We start from the raw sequence: 24034 nt of genomic DNA on the forward strand, positions 1-24034 counted from the left end.
GGAATCTCTCAGATAAGAGGGAAGACTTGGAACATAAGGGAACAAAAATATGTCAAAAGATCTTGAAGTGTGTTCTAGTAATGATCCTATGGAACTTACAATTGGCCGCCCTGGTGGATTTGTTTTGTTCTTATGTATTTTCAGCAAGAAATATATTGTTGGAGTGATGGGATGATCTATCTTCAAATACCTCACTTCCTCTTCTTCTAAGAGGCCTTCATCTTGCCAGCGTTTTAATTTATTATGAAATTCCACCATACTTTCAGCCATAGGGTTCTTACTCAGCGTGATGTAACTCTCTGTATCATTAAGTTGACTCATTGCCTCCTTGATGTACTCAGTACAATCTAAAATCACAATATTGCCACCCTTATCTGATGCTTTACTGATGATTGTGTCATTATTTTTCAGGCCTCTTAATGCTTTCCAATCTTTTTGCATCATATTAGCCTGTTTGTATTTATTTGTCTCCAGGGCAGCTGTCATCAATCCCTCTACCATCGCTTCTTGGAACAGGTCTGCTTTATTCCCCGTAGAAAGTTAGGGACAGGATTGTGATTTAGGTTTACATCCACTTGAGACTGTACAATCTGTTGGAATGCCAATGTTTTGGCATAGTTCTTGATCAGATAGAGTTTGTACATTTAACACATCCACAATCTCTTTGGATTCTCCTTCCAGTTCCATGAGGCTTCTTAGTTGTTCCATCTCTCCGATATTTATGAGGGACACCTCTTGTGTTTTTCTATTTTGTTCTAATTTCTTTTGTTGATTTTTTTATGCAAAGTATTTTTTTAATTTTAACTTTCTAGGAAATGTATATAAGTCAATCCTAGCAGTGGCAAGATCCATTTCAACCATGGGGCAAAACATAGCCCTTAATTTAACAATTTAACGTGTTTGTCTTTTAATGATCTTGAGGACAGATTTATAGCTAAGTCCTCTTGCTGTCCCAACTTGTTGATGTCTATTGTTTGCTTCCTCTTTTCTTGCCTTTTCCTCTTTGATCTCCTTGTGCTCTTGTGCTTATTTTGTTTTGTGTGCCTCTTCCCCTCTGTCTCGTTTCCATGTTGTAGAGGCGCATCTCTCCTAAAAAATCCAATGCTGGACCTTTTGTTGAGGGGAACTCATCCCCTGAACTCAAATCTGAGCTTTCAGCACTTGACACAGTCTTATCTTTTTCAATTGTCTTGTCCATATGTTGTTTGGCAGAGAAAGAGTCAAAGAGTCTTGCAAATGTGTATATTCTCCCCATGGAGTAATCTGCATTGTCTCTGTTAAATTTCTTCAACATTTTGACTTGTATCTCTTTTTCATGTTTTTCCAGCTTAGCAGGCTTGCCGTTTTTAAGATGCACCCGCTTCGTTACTCACACTGGAGCCAGTTCCAAATGTCATTTTAACTCCTCCCTGCTAGTCATATTGCTCTCTTATAATTTTCAACCTGTCACTTTTTGATCATGTTCACTTCATCGCCTAATGTTGGAATCAGTTCCAAGTGCTGTGTTACTCCACTCCACTGTTTGGTTTACTCTCCTGTTGTTTTCATTGTGATTTGACGGTATCCTTCTTTAGAGTGTATCCATTCATTCACACCACCATAAATCATGAAACAGTCTTATTTCAAGCGAGCAGAGCTGGATTGTTTCTTTTCTTTGTCAGCAAATACCGGAATTTAATGGTCTCGCTCTCCTCCGAGTGCTCTGCCAATGCAGTCTGGTAACTGCACTATATATTTAAGCTAAATAATTAAGAATTAAAATGTATCACAATAGGGGTTAAATTCATCATCCTTGCCAGCACCAAGCTGAGGAACCTGAACAGCTGAGGCAGGAGAACATCCTCAAATGGGATTCCTGAGCAGTCCGTCCAATCTCATCCCTGGTGCCAAGTTTCCCCACCTAATTACCTTAAACAACTCAAGAGGAAGATTCTACTAACCCCACTTCCTTCGGTTTATGAAATTCAAACACTGGCAGTACTCGGACTGTGTCGAAAACACACAGAGGAATGGGCCCTGCCCCAATGCGCATTCCAGACACGGAGCTGTACTTTTCCATGATGAAAACATTCACAGCCTGAGACTCTCTTATCATGTCTACCCTCCACAGCCCCCATATTATGTTCCGGCACAGTGTAACCCTGTTCTGGTGAGAAAAGCAGGAACACGTTCTATGGAGAAAACAAGCTCTTTGTGGGTGGAAAAAACCCTGTGCTGCCAATGTGATGGCACCTGAAGCTAAGCACGAAATTGAGTCAATGGTCAAGATGGATTTGGGGGTAAAATACACATAGCCTTACACTGCTTAAGGCAGCTGGTATACTGTGCCTCAAACTGGATTCTGACACTAATGGGAAAACTTTTGTTATTGACACTGCCTTTGTTTTTGAAGGAGATCTTTCAGCCAACATGTTGTAGGAGGATTCAAGTGTTGAACTTTGCCATACCTTTGAACTTCATTTTAGAGAGATCTCAATTCTTCTCGATATCCATAGACTTCAGTCTTCTATTTTTGGTACTTCATCATCTATGTTGGGCTCCAAGAGAGACGTGCCAATAAATGATACTTACAGACTTTTTTGTGGCAAAAGAATATAAAATGTCAGGAGCGATCAGGGGGAGCATCTCATGGACTCACTATGGCAATAAGCTAAGTGGGCCTGGTGAGAAATATCTTTTTCCACACAAATGATGTTGTCAGAAATGGTTATGCCTTCCTTGATGGTCTATTGAAATCCTCCTTATTCCCTAGAAAGACATTTGGCAAATGGTTCCAATGGGTCCCACAGTGCACAGTCTTACCAATTCAAAAATTAAATTGGTAGAAGACTTGACGTAGAACTTCTTGCTCATGGAATTCATACATATGTGCTCCTTCTCTGGGAGGCATTATGGTTTTGTTGATGTGGAGCTGAGAACAAGACTCCAGACCATACAGAACATGACAGCTCAGCTCACCAGGACCTCCTCAAAATATGTCCACATCACCCCCACATCAGAGACCTCCACGGGCTCTCCATCGAGAAGAGATGCCAGTTCAAGGTCCTGATGCACGCCGACAGGGCCTTTCACGTACAAGGACCGGCCTACATCAGCCACCGACTGAACATCCATCAACCTGCCAGAAACCTGCGCTCCTCCTCACTAGCCCTTGCACACACACCCTAAATCCGTCACAGCCGCAGCAGTGGCTGTTCCTCTTCCTATATTGCTGCCAAGGCCTGGAATAACCTGTCCCCTCCACCTCTGATGCGGACTTCAGGAAAAACTCTCATTCGGACTTCAGGAAAAAACTCAAGACCTGGCTTTTTTCGATTGAGAACTTGAACCTTAGCGCCCAGATAGTGATAGTGCTGCGCTCTACAAATGATTGATTGATTGATTAACTAACAGAGACCACCAATCAGAATCTGAGTCTATGTTCAGGGGCTACATACGTCTCCTTTGTGATTTATCCCTCAGACATTGGGGAGGACCCTTCACTGTGCATTTCTTTCCAAAGGACATTCTTTCCTAGGACAAAGTTCAGTAGAAAGGACTGCATGTTTCGGGTGCTTTTCCCCACAAAGTTCCTTTCTGCGATGATTATCTCTTGGTGATTTTTCCTTAAATCTCCTGGGGTGATGCTTGAAAGGGATTCCATCTATGCCTTTGTATATGTGTTTCTTATAGAGGGATGTTCTTCCCTCGGTGGCTGGGGAAAATCCAATGTGGTGATGTAGGAGCTACAGAGGCGGCACAACTGATCAGTGGAGTGAGTGGCATGTTGTCATCCTGTGAGGCTTAGACAGGTATAAACTTCTTAGTTCCAGACCTTGGTGTGTCAGGAAGACAGAAATAGTTGATACTTTACCACAACCGATGGTTCGATGTACTAGCTGAGAATGTCAGGCTACAGAGGAGAAACCATAACTGACAGTGATTCAGTGAGGTCCTCAACATCAAGATGTATCTGGGGGCTATTAAAAATGGAAATGTCCAACAAGAGTAGGTCTGAACTGCTCAAAGTTGAGGGAACTTTTAATGTTAAACACCAATGAGAGAGGTGGTGAGGTTGAGATTTGGAAGTCAACTCTCACACAGTATCTCACATAGTACATTCAGATGCAGAAGTGGGTCCCCCTGCAGAAGAGGATCCTGTAGGGACTGCTTCAGAGCATTCCCCACTCTCCAGATCTAGCTAAGGCAAGCAAACGCCTGCAGGACTGCTCCTGATATATGAGACTTATCTATGAGAGTCTGGAAACTAGATCAGACAAACACAAACTGTGGTAATCCTTCTTAAACATTTTCACATTGCATTAATAATGTATGTACAAAAAACAGGCTCAATGACTGGGGGGAAAGATGAGGTGGAAAATACCTTAACAATAAAAAAGAGGTCTGTAAAAAGTGGAAAAGGTCACAAGATGTCCAAATTTGTGTGAATGTAAACAACCAATGAAAAATGTTTTAAAACATCAGCAGTTTTCTGGGACCCTTGCTCAGTGAGCACAAAAAATTAAGCATCTCTCCGACTGTCTTCTGTACATGCTGGTATGCGGAGGGGGTCCCATGATTACCCATTCTCTGGCTACTTTTTCTTTTAAAATACAGTGCTAGCCATATGTATTTCATGATTAATTGATTTGGCTAATTGGATCATGTTTTATGATAAACGTATAGAAATTGGTTTCCACAACAGCATGGGGTCCTGTTAACATTATTTTCAATTTGAAAACATTTGTATTTTAAGAATGCATTTAAAAGTTGAGCCTAACACCTGATCATCACCACAGGTTACACACCTACTGTTTAAAAACCTCAGGGAGAAGGTCAATGCTAGGCAAGCTGAGCCTCTCAGCTGATCACCACTGAATTTCATGCACCCACTGTTTAGGAATATGAGAGAGAATCCCAAGATGGGGAAAAGAAGCCTGAGGAAAGAAGTGCCAATCTGGTAATCTCACCCAGATTTCTGCAAGTGCAGAAAGAAATGGTGCAACTTTGAAGTCATTGCACTAGAATAAAGAAGTTCCTATGAAACAAAACAACACCTCCGTAAATAAGCACTGGCCAAGCCAATATGCCTGCCTTTGTGGCCTATTGGCTTTGCCAATGGTGTTTAGCCATGCTACAATCCCCAGTCCACCGGGCTGACCATCGGATATGTCGTATTACGGCGTTTCCACCGGCCAGCCCGGCAGAAACAGTGCAGCTGCATTGGCCTCGACGCATTCCAAGGGTGCTGGCAGGGGGCCCTAGCAGTGGCTTTCTGCCAGCCTTTCCATGGCAGTAAAACCGCCATGGAAAGGCTGTCAGAAAGTGAAGTCGTGTTCAGCACGGTGGTGCTGCCAATGGCACCGCCATGGCTGACCACGACTTCGACCGCTGCCACCCCATCAGGATCCGTGATCCTGCAGGTGGTCTCCTGGCGGTCCGACCACAGGGGTCGTAATCCGGCGGTCGGACTGCCAGGAGTGTGGCGGTCCAACCGCCACTGTGAGTTTGGCGGTCTGAAGACCTCCAAACTTGTAAAGAGTTCCTAAGTGCTGTAGGTGTTGGCTCCCAACAGGTAAAAGATATGAAATGAGAGTAAGAAAAGAGAATGAAGAAATGGCCCATGCAATATACATTTTTTAATGCAATCCATTTTCCTTAAAGAAAAACAGAATGTGATTAAAGAAAAAAATAAAAGTTTCACCATCTTTTTTAAGAGTAAACTGTGTTTCCATGGACTACCGCCTAATCCTATAAAATGTTTTTATTAACATTCAGAACGAGAAAGGGAATGGCTTACCACCTTGTTTCAGCTATTGGTAACCTATTTACAGTTTATGATCCCAACTCTGGCTGCTAACCATTGATACATACCTTATGGAATCACAAATTGGGACAGCATTAACATTCTCCTTCAATGTGCTGTTCGGTATGCAATATTTTGCAATTTGGTAACATGTTACTGAATCACAATACTGTCTTTTGTACATACTCATTAGCTATGTTGCAGGTGCAAAGGTTCTGATTTTGCTAAATGGTTTGTAAACAAGGCCCTTGATCTGTACTACAATAGAGGGCTAGAAGTGCTTTAAATACAAAAATGAATTATACTTTATAAGCGCGTCAGTGACCTGAAGAGGGTATCTCTCCTCTTGGATGAACTGGGTCGTTCAGGCTGAGAATGATCAGAAAGTATGAGAGAAGAGCCACTTCTTAAGAAAGATGATCAGAATTAGCTCTAATTGCCAGACAGGCTAGCCAGTCGTTTAGCTGCTAGGAATGGATAAATGAATGAAAAAGATCTTCCCCTAGCATAGCTTGTCTTCTATAAGAGAACAGCAAGAGGTTAGAAGAGGCAGAGGGCAAGAAGAAAGCAGGCATGCATTAAAGCTAGAATTGGTAAGAGCCCTGCGACAAATGCATACTACTTTAAAATAACATTCTTACAAACAGGGAGCCAATGGAGTGTGACTAGATGTGCTGTTATACAAGGATAAAGGGGCAATCCCAGGATCCCACTTAGGCATCCAAGTTCTCTATCAGCTATAGATATTTCAGCATAAAATACAGGAGGCCAAGATATACATGTAAATGTATCTTCCTGGTCCATTGATTATATTACAAAAATAAACAAAATAGAAAACGGTTTGGTTCTTTTTTATTAAAGTTCTATTTAAAAGGAATCCCCCAATTGCTGTCAATTAAGAAGAGTTCTAAAACTGGCCGGTTCACAAACGTTTTGCAAACTAGTGATGCCCATTTGATGATTTTTTTTATTTCATAACAACTTGCACTTGCAAAAACTGCATAATACAAATCTTGTACATTCCACATAATTGACAAGAGGGAGGTGAATTACAACATTTAAGATAGTGGCTGGGTTTTCCTAATTTAGCCACTTTGCAGCTACTTCTAGTAAAGTTTTAACCCTTCAAACTTCGCCTTTGATTGCCTGTCAGCCTCCTATTAAATTCCCTTTGCTCTTAATGGTTCTGAGATTGAATCAGGCTCCCTTCTCAGCCTAGACAATCAGATATGCAGAGTTCTTATGTTGTCTAAGCAGTGGTTCTTCATCTGTGGTTTGGGGGCCCCTAGGGGTCAGCGAAGCCTATTTTGGGCTTTTTGACTGCTTAGAAAATTAAATAATATTGCAACATTAGTAAAGTCTTTATAAATAAAGCAGCAAAATTTAAACCTGAAAATCGTTAAACTTTTGGTAAATGTGAGGGAATTTGAAACTGGAGGCTAAAATGTAAGTTGGTATCCCCAGATTGATTTGTGCGAGCAGTGCAAGTGCTTCAAACAGAAGATAGTATGGATGACGAGTGTCCTCAATTGGATTTAGAAAATCTCAAACCTTCCTATTAACGTTTGTATTTTTTTTTATAATTGTTTGTGAATTAAATAAAATATTTAATTGTGTGTTTATTTGTTCAATGAATACTTGTTTCTGTATTTTGTGTGTACTGTTTTGTAGATTAAATAATCAAAAATGCTTAGGTCGGGGTTCCCTGCTTCCATTAATGACTCAATGGGGGTTCCATGGCTTCCATTAATGATGCAGTGTGGGTACTCGGGTTCCAGTAATGATTATGTGGGGGTCCACAGAAGTCAAAAGATGAAGAACCACTGCGCTAAGCTATCCCTCCATACTTTTGCTATCTTCATCATAAGTCCCATTCAAAAACATTCACATTTCCTCTTTTCCGCAATATTATGCATCTCTATTATGCATTGTTTAAAGATAGATGAGGACTTATTCTTCCATCTTCCATGTTTTACCTCTCTGGCTGCTGATGCCCCTAAAAACAGACCGGCCATCTTGCCATTTTCAGATGGGCCCCAGCTGCAAGAAGTCCCAGGAGGCACAGACCAAGTAAAAGTTTTGTCTCTCATGCTCCAGAGCCCTGTGAGTCTGCACAGAAGACTCTTAAAGAGGGGCAATCAACATTCATTTCCTCCCATGTGCCTCATGAGCGCTGACACGATGGGGCCACTTGTCTGCAAATAGCCGCAGGTGGCAAGTAACGTTGGTTCAGACCCCAGCACAGCAGGATGATTTTTTGTGGGCAGTCAGGGATGGAGATTCTCTCGGCAGCAGGACCCTAAAGCACCCATCCTGTCCTGTTACCTCCACTTTATCCATCTCCAAAACTGTTTCATCATAATCCAATGTAGTTGCCTTCTTGTATGCATCCATACCCCATACCCTTGTACCTGGCATTTCCCCATCACCCACACCTCTGTATACTATCTCCAGCAACCATGCCTTATCAGACAACTTTGTTGATCCTACCAGGGAGGCAGCACCACCTTCACCAGGCTACATGCAAAATTATGATGTCCCAACAGAACCTGAATGTCTCCTTCATTTCGAATCAGGGTGACTGAGCCAGACTAGATTCTCCTAGTATGTCAGCTGCCTCCGTTGCATGCTTTTGCATGCTTATAGCTCACAAACCCTCTTGGCCACCAGTGCTACATTTTAACATCTGGCTCCACTTCTCCTCAATCATCTGGTCCTGAAGTATCCATACCCACTTTCCACCCTCCGTAACATTCTGGCTATCCCCTGCCATATGGACTCCCACTGGGGTATGTGGCCGTGAATGCTTTCCTGCACTGTGCCTCCTTTTATTAAAAGCGATAACATGTTCCTCACTGACTCTTTGCCCTTTACTTTGTCCCTCACCACTCTTCTCTATTTTTTTATCAGTGTTCCCTGAAATTCTATACCAGGACCCGAGGCTTTTGATTATGCTTCTCTTTCTTTACTTAGCTTTCAAAGCAGCCAATCAAAACATGTCAAACTTTAAAATGCATATCCCATGAGCCCACAGTTTCCTCCAATCACATGTGTCAATTCCCCTAAAAATGTCGCTACCACCATAGTCTGTCCTCTTTCTTTGCTGCTGCAGCAGCTGAGCTAAGTGTTTCGTTTTATTGATTGTATGTGCTTTGTGTGTATTTATGTGCACATTGGAATTGGTTTAACAGTGGTATATTTACTGCATGACATGGCGTTTAGCTATCACTGCCCTTTGTGTATGGCCAGCGTGGAGGGAGAGCAAGGAATCAGAGTGATCTACGTTCTGAGTGAGGACGTTGTCCTCTTTCTATGATTGTGCTCTCTCATGCGTGCAAATCTGGTTTTGTGCGTTTTTCTTCAGTCTCAACCGGCTCTGTAACGCGAGCACAATCTAAAATGCCCCTTGTCCCCAGTGAACACCTGACGGGGCGAATAAACAAATTTAAAGGCTCTGCCTTAGAGAAATTTGCAGGTGGCTCCCTCCACAACTATTTGGCTGTCTTTGAATCAGTTTTCAACCACTTTTTCTGTCCTGTGAGACATTTCTTTTACACCTGCTCAGGGCTCTTATTCCCCCATTTAATCTCTTCCAGCCCATCACTGGTCTTGATTGACCAAGCAGTATGGCATACTACGCTGATGAGGAGGAAGGATATAGGGAATACACAAAGGTACCATATGAGCACCAAATGGAAGGGAGATTGGTAGAGACACTGAATAAACAAGTGCATGATTCCATGAATCAAGCCCTAATTAGGGCTTTGAGGCCTTTCATACAACCCCTGGTCCGTTTTGAATGTCAAGAGTTTGGGGACCTTCTAGGGAGTCTTTCTCCAGCAATGTGGTGACTAACGATGGGGGCTTCGCCCCAAGAGCCTCAGGTGGGGGTACTATGGCATCTTCTGCTTTCAGGTAAGCAGAGATTCTATCCCAGATTGCTCTACTCTTATTGTAACAGAGGAGGGTGCAGCCGCGCTCAGAGAGGCAGATACTGAAGTGGTAACAACGTCGCTGATTCCTCTTATGCAGGTGAGTGTTATTCCGGCCTCTGACGCCATGGTGGGGGGGGGAAGAGTACAGTGGTTTCTGTACAATTGGGAGATGATCACTCAAGGTCCTTGGGTGTTGCAGACGGTTCAGGGTTTCAGGTTGGAGTTTTAATCCACTTCCCAACAAGAGGGACATCCAAATCCTCTTTTTTCCCCACACAGAGAGCTCTTTCATAGATGAAGAAATTCAAGTGCTTCTTTTAAAAAAGGCTATTTTACAGACTACTCCTCACTCCCAGAGTTTCTTCAGTACGATTTTCCTGGCTCAGAAAAAGGACAGAGGGTTTCGGCTAGTCTTAAATCTCAAACAATTCAACTCTTGGATTGTGTATGATCAAAATGGAGGGCACACATTTGCTTCTGGATCTGTTACAAGAAAGAGATTGGATGATCCGATTGGACCTCAAGGATGCTTATTTGATGGTTCCCATCATTCCGATCAATTGGAGGTTTCTCCAGTTTCGGTGGCGACACTAATGGTACAAGTTCACTGTAATGTCCTTTGGCCTGTCCTTAGCTCCAAGCTACTTTGGCCGGTGGTTCAATATCTTTGAGAGCGAGGGATGCATTTGATTATTTATCTGGATGACATTCTCATCATGGCACAAGACAGGGACACGGTTGTTCTTCACCTCGATTGGACGATCCATCGTCTTCAGAACCTGGGCTTTGTTCTCAATGCAGAGACGTCAGTTCTGGTCCCTTCTAAGAATTAAGATTCTCTGGGGTTTCAAGTGGATTTGATTAGAGCACAACTCCTTTTGCCTCTGAAATAAAGGATGTCAATCAAGAAAGAGTTGACGAATGTGCTTGCCTCTCCAACTATATCATTGAGGCCCCTGGCTCGCCTTGTGGGCCTGTTAGCTTCATCCATTAAAGCTATATTTCTGGTTCTGTTACATTATTGAGCCCTTCAGAGATTAAATATTTTACATCTTCAGATTGGTTTGGCCTATTCATATAAAATAGTGTATAAGAGGAAGCCAGGATGGAAATGAGATAGTGGTTAGAGCACATGAGTGCACAGAGCAGCAAAACGCTCTTTGCGTTGGTTCCAGAAGTGGTAATAGAATCAAATGCCAGCTGAAGGGGTTGGGGGGGGGCCAGGTGTGATTCGGTGGAGATGGGAGCCGGTGGTCCCTGGAGGAACTTCATCTCCACATTAACTGTTTGGAACTTTTGGTGGGGTCATTTGAGGTTCGCACTCTTTCTCTCTGCAAGACAAGTTGTTGCATTCTGTTGAAGATGGACAATGTGTCAGCAGTTCATTATATCAATTGCCTGGGGGGACGAAATCCCATCTTCTGGTGGAGATTGCTAAAGATTTTTGCCATTATTGTTTCCAACACCAAATATCGGTGACAGTGGAATACATTCCCAGTTGGAACAATGGACCTCTTTGCGTTGTGACTGAATACTCACCTTCCAATCTTTTACTCTTGGAGGCCGGATTCTCTGGCAGCCGTATCAGATGCGTTTCTTCAGTCTTGGACAATGGGTTTTCTGTATGCTCTTCCTCCTTTCTCGATGATCCAGAGGGTATTCTCACAGATACGTCGACAGAAAGCAGAGTGGGTGGTAGTAACCCCCTCTTGGAAAGCCCAGGCTTGGTTCCCTGTAGTGATGTCAATGTTGTGTGCAATGACAGTACGGATTCTTCCCTGTCAGGATCTCCTCGCGGGGCCTTCTACACCTGCTCGTTTCTCAAGAGCTAATGTCCTTCATGACATGGAGACTTTCAGGAGTTTCACAAGACGCTTTATTCTTCTTGTCACAGTCTTAAGCCCCCTCTACGCATAAACGATATAAGGCACCCTAACGACGATGGGCATGTTGGTGTTATGAGCAGAACATGGATTTCGTGCGGGCAGGTGTACATATGATTGTGAATTTCCTCTTGGAATTGGCCAGTCAGGATCTAGAAAATAGGACAGTAATAATTTCTGGTCGACTATATCTGCTGGGCACCTGCATCTGGCTGAAAGACCGGTTGGGGAGCATCCTTTGGTGTGTAAGGTTCTTAGAGGTATTAGAATGGCTCGACCGCCACAACTAAAATATTGTTTGTTATGGGATGTTGATATAATCTTATGTTTTCTCAGAGCATGGCCAGCTAACGAAGATCTATCCTGTAGGCAAATTGTCTAATTTGACGATTCTGCTATGTCTAGTCTCTTGCAGACAGGTCTCAAATGTACGGGCCCTGGATTTAGCAGGTAGAGTATTTACTGCTCTGGGTTTCCTTTACTATTTCCAGATGGATGAAAACTGCGTCAAAATAGATCAGTTACCCTGCCTTTCCTCACCACCAGAAAATTGTGTGTGGGTAAATGTATTAAAGCATATGAGGATTGCACTCCTGAATTGCGAAGGGATTCCACAGGTCAGTTACTTATTTCTTTACATAAACCGTTCCGTCCTGTCGCATCAGCAACTTTGACCAGATGGATGAAAAGGTTGTTGGCGGAAGCAGGGGTAGATGTCTCCACCTCTGGGGTACATTCTGTCAGGGGTGCTCTTGCCTCTAAAGCTTTTTGTTGGTTCTTGTTTGGAGAACAATATGGCTGCGTCGGATTGGTCTTCTGATTCCTCTTGTAAGGTATTTTATCATAAGCCTATTGTGGATGTGGCATATATGGTGGTGGATCAACTTTAAACTAGCATAATCCGAAGCCTTGGGCCCTGAGATAGAATAAAACATTTTCAAGCTGATGCGTTAAGAATTTTCAATTGTATTAAGCACAAGGAGGTGAGGATTATCCCACCCTTGGAAGATGTATTAACAAGCAATGTGAATTGGTCATTTGACATGTGTTCTATTTTTGTAAATCATTTCATATATGTTATTTTGTATATGATGTATAGTCAAAAGTTATTGCATTCTCATTTTCCCCGCCCTTTATTAAATTAAATGTCTATGAGATGGGTATTATTTGGATGTCCTTTTATTTCAGGTACCGATGCAAAAACGACATGAGAGGTTATGTTGAGGCTCTGGTGGCTGAGCTGTCATTGTTGCGAAAGGAGTTCTTTCATCTGAAGGAGGTCATTCAAGTGGAATAGTTGTTTGTTTCCAGTGCAGTTTCATGTTGGACTCAAGAATCTTGGTGATAGTTTACAAAGAAAGAGGACAGACTATGGTGTTAGCGACATTTATAGGGGAATTGACACCTGTGATTGGAAGAGACTGTGGGCTCACAGGATATGAAGTTTAAAGTTTTACATGTTTTGATCGGCTGCTGTGAAAGCTAAGTAAAGAAAGAGAAGCATAATCCTTGCTTCCATGTCCTTAATAGAATTGAAAATTCTTAACACATTAAATTGCACATTTTTTACTAGAGCTGGATGTTGTCTGCATTGGGATTTGTTTACTCAGAGGCTGGGTGCTTACTTTCTCAATGTCAGTGGCATGGAAGGTGGACTCACATGCCGATGTCATATCCGCGTCAACCCCATCGCATAGCACCACAAAGCCCCCTGCCTGCCCCTACGTGCCACTCAAACCTTCACTTCAAAAGATGAGCGATCCTGCTGCCGTTGATTAATACTGATCTTGCACCTCTCTGCTAGCATAAGCGCTCTCCTAGGTCACATGATATGTGAGTGCTGTGAGGGCCCATTGTTCCTGGTATCGCCCCCTCCCCCTGCAAATGGCTGCTCCCTGAGTGACCTAGATTACCTTCATCCATCTTAACTTACTTTTTGGTAGTAGGCATGCCAACACATTTGCAGCCACTCCACCTGCTGCCCTACGAAGCAGATGCAGGAGCCTGGGGACTCATGATACTAGGCTTCAGTAAATCAGTCCTCCTGGCCTCCCACAATGCTGCTACCGCTTCCAAGACTTTTTTGTCATTAGCCATTGCTAAAATACCTGACCTACTCTACACTTAACACAAAAGGTGATGAGAAGAATGCTTGCAATTTGTCTAACCTCTGGCAAAGGCTTGGCAGCATTCCAACCCATTATTCTTTTGCCCACCATGCCACCTCAACGGACCCAGCCATATGCAAATCATCCTTGACACTGCTCCTCATGGGAACAGTCCAGCCCGTAGTGCCAGGCCAGGTCCTCTCTGAACCAGAACACAAGCAAACCAGGACCGCTTGTCACCAGGATTGGACTCTTGAGTCGGATGTAGCTAAATTCCAGTGGTACAAGAAAATGTATACCCTCTCTGCCCTGAACTCCTAGTGGCCGACGTGCATCTACTACTGCAAAAAGAGCAACACAATGGCTACCTAGCTACTTACCCATCCCCTCGGTACTCACCCAGTCCTGGACTGGCCTGAAACCCTGGGCAGCTTGAGGAAGATGGTGAAGGGTTCCTGAGTTGCCTGCTTGCAAAACTCCATTGCTAGAATGCATGCACTTTATGTTTAGAAGCTATAGCTGCTATTAAATGCCACTCACTATAATTATATAATATAATCTACTGAAGCGAAAGGTTTTCCTATTATAACAAAGTGCTAATTTTCTGGCTCCATTGATGATTGTTGCATGACTATATATACCTAATATTTTCATTTTTCGGTCCAGCCTTTTCTGTTAGAGACGGTCAAGACCCTAGTCTCAGCACTGCCTCTAACTTTGCAGCCCTGCATGCCTCTAAGAGCACCACTTCTTAACTCTGACACGTGCTTCCTCTGCGAGGCTCAACCAACGGCCCCGCCTCGGAGCCCATACAGCCAATCAAAACCTGTCAGGAACTAAGTCCAGCCAATAACACAAGGACGAGAGTTTCCCCAATCATATCTAGCCTACCACGTTTTCCACAAGCCGCTTACTATCTCTCCTCCTAGCTGATTGGCTGTGAGCCATGGGCTACCCTGGGGCTGCGGTTGCTGTATTTAAGATACCGAAGACCCCTTGCGAAAGGAACAAAAGCGGATTTTAAACATTAAATAACGAACAGCGCTGGGCGTTTTTGGACAGACAGTCGTTCGGAGCGACGGTGCAGGAGGGGAGAGGTAACAGCTATAATTATACGCCTTGTCAGGGGTAGTGAGCCCTTAATATATGAAGATACGTGCACGCTTGCAGGGTTTGTTATACCTCTATAAATTATTTTTCTTTTTGTGTTATGTATTGCGCGAATTTGGGCTTGAGCATTAGAGCGCTTCACAAGAGAACAGGAAACGAAATCATCATAAATAACACATGAGGACTGAAAGAGGAACAGCCAGAGCTCACGTCAGGGCAAACATGACAGGTCAACAAAGGGGCTGCTAAGAGGCAAACATCGCTTCATCAAAAAGATTTGACTTATTTTTTAGGTCGAGGCTACTGGACTGAGCGTGCGTGGACGTCAATTCAACAAAACGCCTGGGGAAGCGGAAGTGACGTCACACGCCGTTTCATCCTTACTTTCACGCACCTGCATACACATATACACACACCTTTTCACGTAAGCACACTCTCACCCGCAAGTATGCACCCAACACATTTAAAAGTGTTTTTTTTTACTTACCTCAGCAACCAAGGAGGGTCATATTCCAGCTCACTGTACTCACATTTTTTATTACACTAATAGTGAATAATGTATCATTCACCATTAGTGTAATAGAAAACAAGGGAAATGAAAACCCAAGCAACGTCCATAAGGACGCGCTGCCCCTGGGCTCCTGGCAAAGAATGTGCCACGTCTAAGGCCAGGGGTCGCAAAGGCAGTGCCACGAGTCGCAGCGAGAAAGCCAGGGGTTGCAGCTGTGACTCCTGGTGACCCATAAATGACGTCCATGTGCGCATTCCCTGTGTGTTCGCAAAACATATTGCGGGTTTACCAAGAACATACAGTGGCTTGGAGATTGCACATTGCTTATCATTGGTTGGCTTTACTATCACTCTCATTTTCCTGCTTCTTATTTGATGGCTTTTCCATCAGACATAATTGTCTCTTCCATAGAACATTGCCTCTTTAAAATGAGTTCAGTTGCCTAGTTTTCATGCTCGCTTTCAGGGATCTACTTTTTTGTGTAAGCACTTCATGATCAATCAATCAAACAATTTATAAAGCACGCTACTCACACGTTAGGCGTGGGGGGTAGGGGAGGAGCTAATGGTCGAAAAGCCATGTCTTCAGGCGTTTTCTGAAGGCCAGGAGGTCTTGGGTGTGGCATAGTTGGAGCAGTAGGGAGTTCCAGGTCTTGGCGGCGAGGTAGGAGAAGGATCTTCCTCCGGTGGTGGAGCGGTGAATGCGGGGGACGGAGGCGAGGCTGGCGGAGCGGAGCTGGCGGGCGGGGGTGTGGAAGGTGAGTCTGTCGTTGAGATAGGCCGGACCTGTGTTGTGGAGGGCTTTGTGTGCGTGGGTGAGTAGTTTGAATGTGATCCTCTTCGATATGGGTAGCCAGTGTAGTTCTCTGAGATGGGCTGAGATGTGGTTGCGGCGTGGGACGTCAAGGATGAGTCGGGCAGAGGCGTTTTTGGATGCGTTGCAGTTTCATTTGTAGTTTGGCCATGGTTCCTGCATAGAGCGCGTTTCCGAAGTCCAGTCGGCTGCTGACTAGGGCGTGGGTGACTGTTTTTCTGGTTTAGACGGGAATCCACTTGAAAGTCTTGCAGAGCATGCAGAGGGTGTTGTAGCAGGAAGAGGAGACTTCATTGACCTGTTGAGTCAAGCTGAGTGCTGAGTCAATGATGATGGCCATGTTCTGTACTTGGGTGGTGGGGGCGGCTCCGAGGGATGTAGGCCACCAGGAGTCGTTCCAGGCGGAGAGGTTGCTGCCGAGGATGAGAACCTCTGTTTTGTCTGTGTTTAGCTTGAGGCGGCTTGAATTCATCCAGTCGGCAACAGCGTGAAGTCCCTTGTGTAGGTTGTATCTTGCTGTTGTGGGATCTTTCGTGAGGGAGATGATTAGCTGGGTGTCGTCTGCGTAGGATACTATATTGATGTTGTGGGATCGTGCGATGCTGGCGAGGGGGGCCATGTAAATGTTGAAAAGGGTTGGGCAGAGGGAGGATCCTTGAGGGACGCCACAGACGATTTCAGAGGATTCGGACAGGTAGGGCGGAAGGCGGACTCTCTGGGTTCTGCCGGAGAGGAAGGAGGAGATCCAGATGATAGTGCTTGTGTTTTCCATCTCTCTCCCTTGAGTGATTACCTTTCCCTAAGTTGCACTTGAACTTTGCTTCTTCTCGCCTCCATGTTGCTTACCCCCTCTTTGCTTGGTTGTCCGCATAACTACCATTCTACATTTCTTTCTCACTGATTGGTTCTTCTTTCCTCCTCAGCCCCTTTTCTTCCCCCCTTGACCCCCATGTTGCTTCCCACAACCTGCACCCTCTTTCTCTCACCTTTTGCTTCTCCTACCCACCCTTCTCTTCCCCCACTGCATTGTCTCCCTACCATTGCGCAGCAATAAAAAAAAAATTCTTGCCTTATATTGTAGCTGCGCATTTGTGTTGCGTGTGCATGCAAAATATTGTGACCACTGCATCATAACAGCTTTTTTCACCTTTTATTTAATTTAGCCATAATGCACAGTATTGTCGATTCTGTACAGCAGCGCTATTGACTGTTGGCAAAACCAGTAGATCCCAAAGGCATGACCTATTAGCTTTGCCAAAGCTTGTTAAAGATGGCAAGGTTGGAGGATGTGTTTAGCTGGAGGGCGGGAGTTCCAGATCCTTGTTGCACTGCCAGAGAAGGCATCTAGTGTTCTTGCTTGAATGTCAAATGTTACATAAGTGATTCAGCATTCCTTGATCCCTGTTGAGTGTCCGAGACTTTCATTTTTTCAGCAAGGTAGGAGGTTGTAGTGTTGTAAAGAGCTTTATATGTGATGCATGCTCTCTTAAAATGGCCTCTTGCTTCGAAGTGGAGCCATTATATGGTACGAAGGATGGGGTGATGATGAAGCAGGCATCTGCATGATGCACTGCTCTCAGGGTTGCCAGTTGGCCTTCAGGGAGATCAGAGAGGAGAGAATGAAAAATTTCCTGACGTAACAGAAAGTTTCAGTTCCATTAAGGACACGGAGGCAAAGATTATGCTCTTCTTCTTTTTTTCGTTTATTACAAACAGCAGCCATTTCAAAACATAACAAACTTAATTTCCCATAAACCCAGGGAAAATGAAAAGAAAAGTTCATCAGCCAAAGGGGCACCAGGATCTGCCTTTATCTGCTCTCTTCCTGCAACAAAAGCAGGTAGTGGAAGATCTTACTCCTGTTTAGAAGACTCAGATCCTGTAGTAATCAACGTATCAAGTTTTAGTCCACATGCACCTCCACAGGAAAGAATACAAGTGACACTACTACAAGGCAAATGAAAAGGACTTATGTTTCCCAGCGATAAATTACATCTTAAACATTGTGAACACTATACTCATGAATAAATTACTTACACCAATTAAACAGATCCACTGTTCTCGGATGGGCAGAAATGCGAAAGAAAAACATCAGGTGCGCTAATCCTCTCCTCAGTGTCCTTAATAGAATTGAAACTTTCCATTATATTTGTTATGACATTTTTCATTCTATGTCAGGACCCGTAAGTGAAGATCATGCTAGTTTAAAGCTTATCCACCACAAGAGCCGCAATGGAGGGGATTGGTTTGAAGTAAAACCTCTTGAAGGTTGAATCCAAATACCACTCCGCCGCGTTCAAAATTTCCTCCATGTGAGCTCCTAGAGCAAAGGCCTTCAATGCCGTAGCTCTTCTGGCAGAATGTGCTCCAAACATCTTTGTGCTGATGCCTGCTTCCTGCATGGTCCATCGAACCCTTTGTGCAATGGTCGGGGAAGAGACCACCTTATAGTGTTTTCGAAGCACGATGAGCATTTGCCTTTCCCCAAGGAGACAGAGCTCCTCAGCTATGGCCCTATACACCTTAATAGAGTGCACCACACACAGTTTTGGGGAACCTGCAAGAGCTAGGTATGAAATCAGGCGAACGTTTTTTTGTTCGCCATGAGAAGTGAAAAGTGACTCCATCTGGGATAAAAGTCCTTCCTGTGATATTTAGGGCGTGGACATCTGCAAGAGGTCATACAGAGGAGGGTGGCCGACTTGCCCGACAGTTGTTTGCGGAAGAGGTGTGTATTAGTAGGCCAGGAGATAAAAAGGTTTAAGACATTATTGACACCGCAAAGCACCGAGTACCTCAGCTCTGGAGGAAGAGACAAATGGATGCCTCTGAGCAGTTTACGGACCAGAGGATTTTCCCTGACTGAAAGGTGTCCCGCATGGGCATGACCCTCAGAAATCGCAGACCTAAAGATATTGACTGATCTTTAGGCCATATCGTCCGAAGCTAATGAGGCCAAAAAATTTAGGATATTGACAGCATCTGTCCCTATGGGATTCAGGTTCCGATCCTGGCACCAATCCAACCATCAGGATCAAATTGACCAGTATTGTTTGACTGTACTGTCCGCCCTAGAGAGGAGGTTCACAGTTCTTTTCGAAAGTCCTGGGACTTGGCACTTGCCATTGAGACCTGTATACATTCACGCCGTGAGCTGGATGGTTTCATTCATCACTAGATGATGGCGGTTCCCTGAGGGATCACTGAAGATAGCTGGATCTAGAGGTAGACGAATTGGAAAATCCCAAGAAAGTTCCACATCAGTGTCACTATCACCACATCCGCCGACTGCCTGTGGGTTTGTGCAACTAGTTTCATTATCATCGCAAAAGGAGGGAAGGCATAGCCTTTCTCAACTGGCCAGTCCTGAAGGAAGACTTTGGTTGCCACTGCACCGGGATCTGGTCTTCAACTGACATACCAAGGGAGTTAGTGGTTTGACGGGACGCAGAAAGGTTTATTGTGAACAGACCACACAGGCCTGAGAGGATTCAGAACATGGCCAGACGCAATTTCCATAGGCTTGTGTCCTTGAGATGTCGTGATTGCCAGTCCGCAACTTGGTAGGCTGTTCCCTGAAGATGTGTTGCCATCACATAAACCTGATGCTTGAGGCTGTACCCCCAAAAGTTCTTGGCCAGGTCTGAAAGGGCACTGGATTGAGTGCCCCCCCAGATGTTTGATGTAACAGACTGCCGCTTCATTGTCCATTGTAGGAGAACACAACATTTCACTGCAAAGGAACTCATGATTAGTTCCAGATAGTTGATATGCAGGGACTGTTCTGTGGCAGACCACCCACCAACGGTGGTGAATTCCCCACAATGCGCACCCCAACCAGTGCCTCTGGCGTCGGATTTGATCACAAGATCTGGTTGGGAACTGAAAATGTCGCGCCCGTTGGATGACCTGAATAGGGTCCTGCGCACCTTGTGCTGTAGTTTGGCATCTTCCTGGATGACAGACTCTGAGTACTATCCACCGAGTTGATCACGAAGCCGAGGGAGGTAAGAGTTTGAGCAGGGACCAGGGTGGATTTTTTACAGTTGAAAACAAACCCCAGGGATTGGAGAATATCCACTGTTTTTCCCAGATGACGCTTGAAGGCACTGGTTCATTAGGAGCATGTTGTCCAGATACACTATCATGCGTATCCCAGAGACCCTCAGGTGCTCGACCACAGGTTTGAGGACCTTGGTGAAACACAAAGGGACCGAGGAGAGGCAGAAGGGAAGGGATCTGAACTCAAAGGTCTGGTCTTGCCATTGTAACTTGAGGAACCGACGATGTTGTGGGAAGACAGGGATCATCAGGTAAGTATCCTTGAGATCCAAACGTACCAGCTAGTCATTGGACCTCAGGAGATAATACTGAAGATGGGTGCCTTCTATCTTGAAATGGCGACAGACCAGCTAGTCATTGAATTCCTGGAGATTGATTACCGGGCACTGGCCCCTATTCTGTTTCTCCACCAGAAACTGATTGCTGAGGAACCCCAAAGGGCGTAGGGTAGATTGGGAGAATGGCCCCTTTGGAAAGAAGTTCCTGGATCTCTTCCTGAATAAGGGCGGCTTCGCAGTCTGAGAAGCAGAGGGGGCGAGGAGGGACAGGCTGAAAAGGAGTCTAATAGAACTCCATGTGGAAACCCTGAATGGTTTGGAGCACCCAAGGATCAGCTTTAACATTTCTCCAATTGTCAACTAAATGTGCCTAGCGACCTCTTCTCCCCCCCCCCCCCCCCCCCCCCCAAACGGCTGTGGTAAATGAGGGTTAGACTCTGTGTGCCTTGTTGGAAGGACCCCCTCTCCTGGAACTGCTGCGAGATTGCCTGTGTCTGGGATATCCTCTAGTTTGGTAGAAACCCCCGAAGCAGGAGGAGTCCTGCCATTGAAACGTCTGCGTGGAATTGGGAACGGCTGGACGTGTGCCCCCTGCCGTGGCCAGCCCTGGTGAAAACCCGATGGTTGAAGATATGTTTGAAAGACGATTGGGATTTTTTCAGGGAACTGAAAGTTGAAAAATCTTTTGCGTTCTTTGGCCAAAGATTTCCCGAAGAGCCTGCCCTATGCCACTTGCTTGGCTTCTGAAGTCACCAGGTCGCCCAGTTTGAGGTATTTCTTAATCAGGAATATTCTATGCCTATTCTATGTTAGAGATGGTGCAGTTGGCATTGCCGGACATCGCCGGACACACCCTTGACCCCCTCTTCACCTCAAGCAACCACATTTCCTTCAGCCACACCTCCGAACTCCACTGGACCGACCATCACTGTGTCCATTTCACCTATAAGAAAACCACAGAGCAACACCGCATCCAGCTACCTCCCCACCGCCGCTGGGGCAAAGTCACCCAAGAACAACTGACCAGCACCCTCATCAACAACCTTCCACCCGACGCAATCGACCCGAGCACAGCCGCCATCAACCTCCATCAATGGATCCTCGACTGCGCCAACACCCTTGCCCGCTCAAGAAACCCACCACCATCCAAGGAAAGAAAAAAACAGCCTGGTTCACAGACGATCTCACCACCTCCAAAAGCAACTGCCAGAAGCTCAAAAAGAAATGGATCCAAGAACGCACACCCGACAACCTTGCCGCCCTCAAAAACGCCAACCGCGAACACCACCAACGGATCCGCACCGCCAAGCGCGCCCACTTCACCGAACGCATCAACAACAACGCCCACGACTGCAAAGAACTCTTCGGCATCGTGAAGGAACTCTCCAATCCGAAAGCCAACTCCAACGACATCCCGCCCTCCCAGAAACTCTGCGACGACCTCTCCACCTTCTTCCACCAGAAAATCACTACCATCCACGACAGCTTCAACACCGGTCCACCGCCAGACCCCACCCCCGACGTCTCCTCCCGCGACTGCCGCCTCACCGCCTGGACCCACGTGGACGAGGCAGAAACCATAACAACCATGAACACCATCCACTCAGGCTCCTCCACGGACCCCTGCCCCCATCATGTTTTCAACTCAGCCAACGCCACCATCGCCCCCGAACTCCGCAAGATCATCAACCTCTCCTTCACTTCTGCCACCTTCCCGGACAGCTGGAAACACGCAGAAATCCAACCCCTCCTCAAAAAACCCAAGGCTGACCCCAACGACCTCAAAAACTTCCGTCCGATCTCTCTCCTCCCTTTTCCAGCGAAAGTCATCGAGAAGATCGTCAACACTCAGCTCATCCACTTCCTCGAAGACAATTCCATCCTGGACCCCTCACAATCCGGATTCAGACGAAACCACAGCACTGAGACTGCCCTCCTCGCCGCCACAGATGACATCAGACATCAAATGGACAACGGCGAAACCTCAGCCCTCATCCTCCTCGACCTATCAGCCGCCTTTGACACCGTCTGCCACCGCACCCTACTGACCCGCCTCCAGGAAGCCGGCATCCAAGACAAAGCCCTCCACTGGATCTCATCCTTCCTCTCCGACAGAACGCAGAGAGTCCGTCTCTCCCCTTTCCGCTCCAAAGCCACCAACCTCATCTGCGGCGTCCCCCAAGGATCCTCCCTCAGCCCTACGTTGTTCAACGTCTACATGGCCCCCCTCGCTCAACTGGCCCGCCAACATCATCTCAGCATCATCTCCTACGCCGACGATACCCAGCTCGTCCTCTCCCTGACCAAAGACCCGCTCACCGCCAAAACAAACCTCCACGAGGGACTAAAATCCATCGCCGATTGGATGAACAGCAGTCGCCTGAAACTCAACTCCGACAAGACGGAAGTCCTCATCCTCGGACGCACTCCCTCGGCCTTGAACGACTCATGGTGGCCCTCCGTCCTCGGACCCCCACCCACCCCTGCCAGCCACGCAAGAAACCTCGGCTTCATCCTGGACTCCGCCCTCACCATGTCCAAACAGGTCAGCGCCGTCTCCTCCTCCTGTTTCAACACCCTTCGAATGCTCCGCAGAATTTTCAAGTGGATTCCAACAGAAACCAGAAAGACGGTGACCCAGGCCCTCGTCAGCAGCAGACTTGACTACGGCAACGCACTCTACACAGGCATCCCAACCAAAGACATCAAACGACTCCAACGTATCCAAAATGCCTCCGCCCGACTGATCCTCAACATACCCCGCCGAAGTCACATCTCCCCTCACCTAAAGGAACTCCACTGGCTCCCGGTAGACAAGAGGATCACCTTTAAACTCCTGACCCACGCTCACAAGGCACTTCACAACACCGGACCCTCCTACCTCAACACCAGACTTCACTTCTACACTCCAACGCGTCAACTCCGATCCGCCAACCTCGCCCTCGCCATCGTACCCCGAATCCAGCGCAAGACATCCGGCGGCAGATCCTTCTCCTTCCTCGCCGCCAAGACCTGGAACTCTCTCCCCACATCTCTCCGCCAGACCCAGGACCTCCTCGCATTCAGAAGGCTTCTCAAGACCTGGCTCTTCGACCACTAAATCAGCTGCGCTCCCCTCCCCCCCCCCCTGCTCCTCGAAACCCTGACGGGTACATAGCGCGCTTTATAAATTTTATGATTGATTGATTGATTGATTGCCCATGTAAATAAAGGCACACTGGGCCCAGCCAGAAAGCACTTCTAGAGAAATGAATGCCCCTGATGCTTTTGCATCCTCTGCCATGACCAAAATTTTAGTCAACAGCCCTGTCACATCCAGGAACATATCCTGGTGTGACCGCCAGGATCAATAACCTTCTTTAGGTCCCTGATGTTCTTGGCCAGGTAGTTGGGCTGTAGGAGAGAATTGAGAATAGGAGGACTGGAATTATTCAGAGCGCGGTAAGTAACACTCAAAAATTGAATGTGTTTCTCCAGAGGGACCTAGTGCAGTGCCTGTAGCTTAGTGGCAACCACATAAAATCTAGGCAGAAGGCATAGAAGCCTCAC

The 24034-nt window shown here is 45.9% G+C and overlaps 1 protein-coding gene across 1 annotated transcript in view; it reads left to right on the forward strand.

Annotated features, from left to right (window-relative positions):
* The first annotated feature begins 14636 nt into the window (after positions 1-14636).
* Positions 14637-24034, forward strand: part of EXD2 (exonuclease 3'-5' domain containing 2) — an 82244-nt gene continuing 72846 nt past the window's right edge. The window contains exon 1 of the mRNA XM_069208971.1: positions 14637-14808. The gene's annotated coding sequence lies outside the window, so the exon portion shown is untranslated. The remainder of the gene's footprint in view (positions 14809-24034) is intronic.

Source organism: Pleurodeles waltl, chromosome 9 (genome assembly GCF_031143425.1).
Source record: "Pleurodeles waltl isolate 20211129_DDA chromosome 9, aPleWal1.hap1.20221129, whole genome shotgun sequence".
NCBI classification, from domain to species: Eukaryota; Metazoa; Chordata; class Amphibia; order Caudata; family Salamandridae; genus Pleurodeles; species Pleurodeles waltl.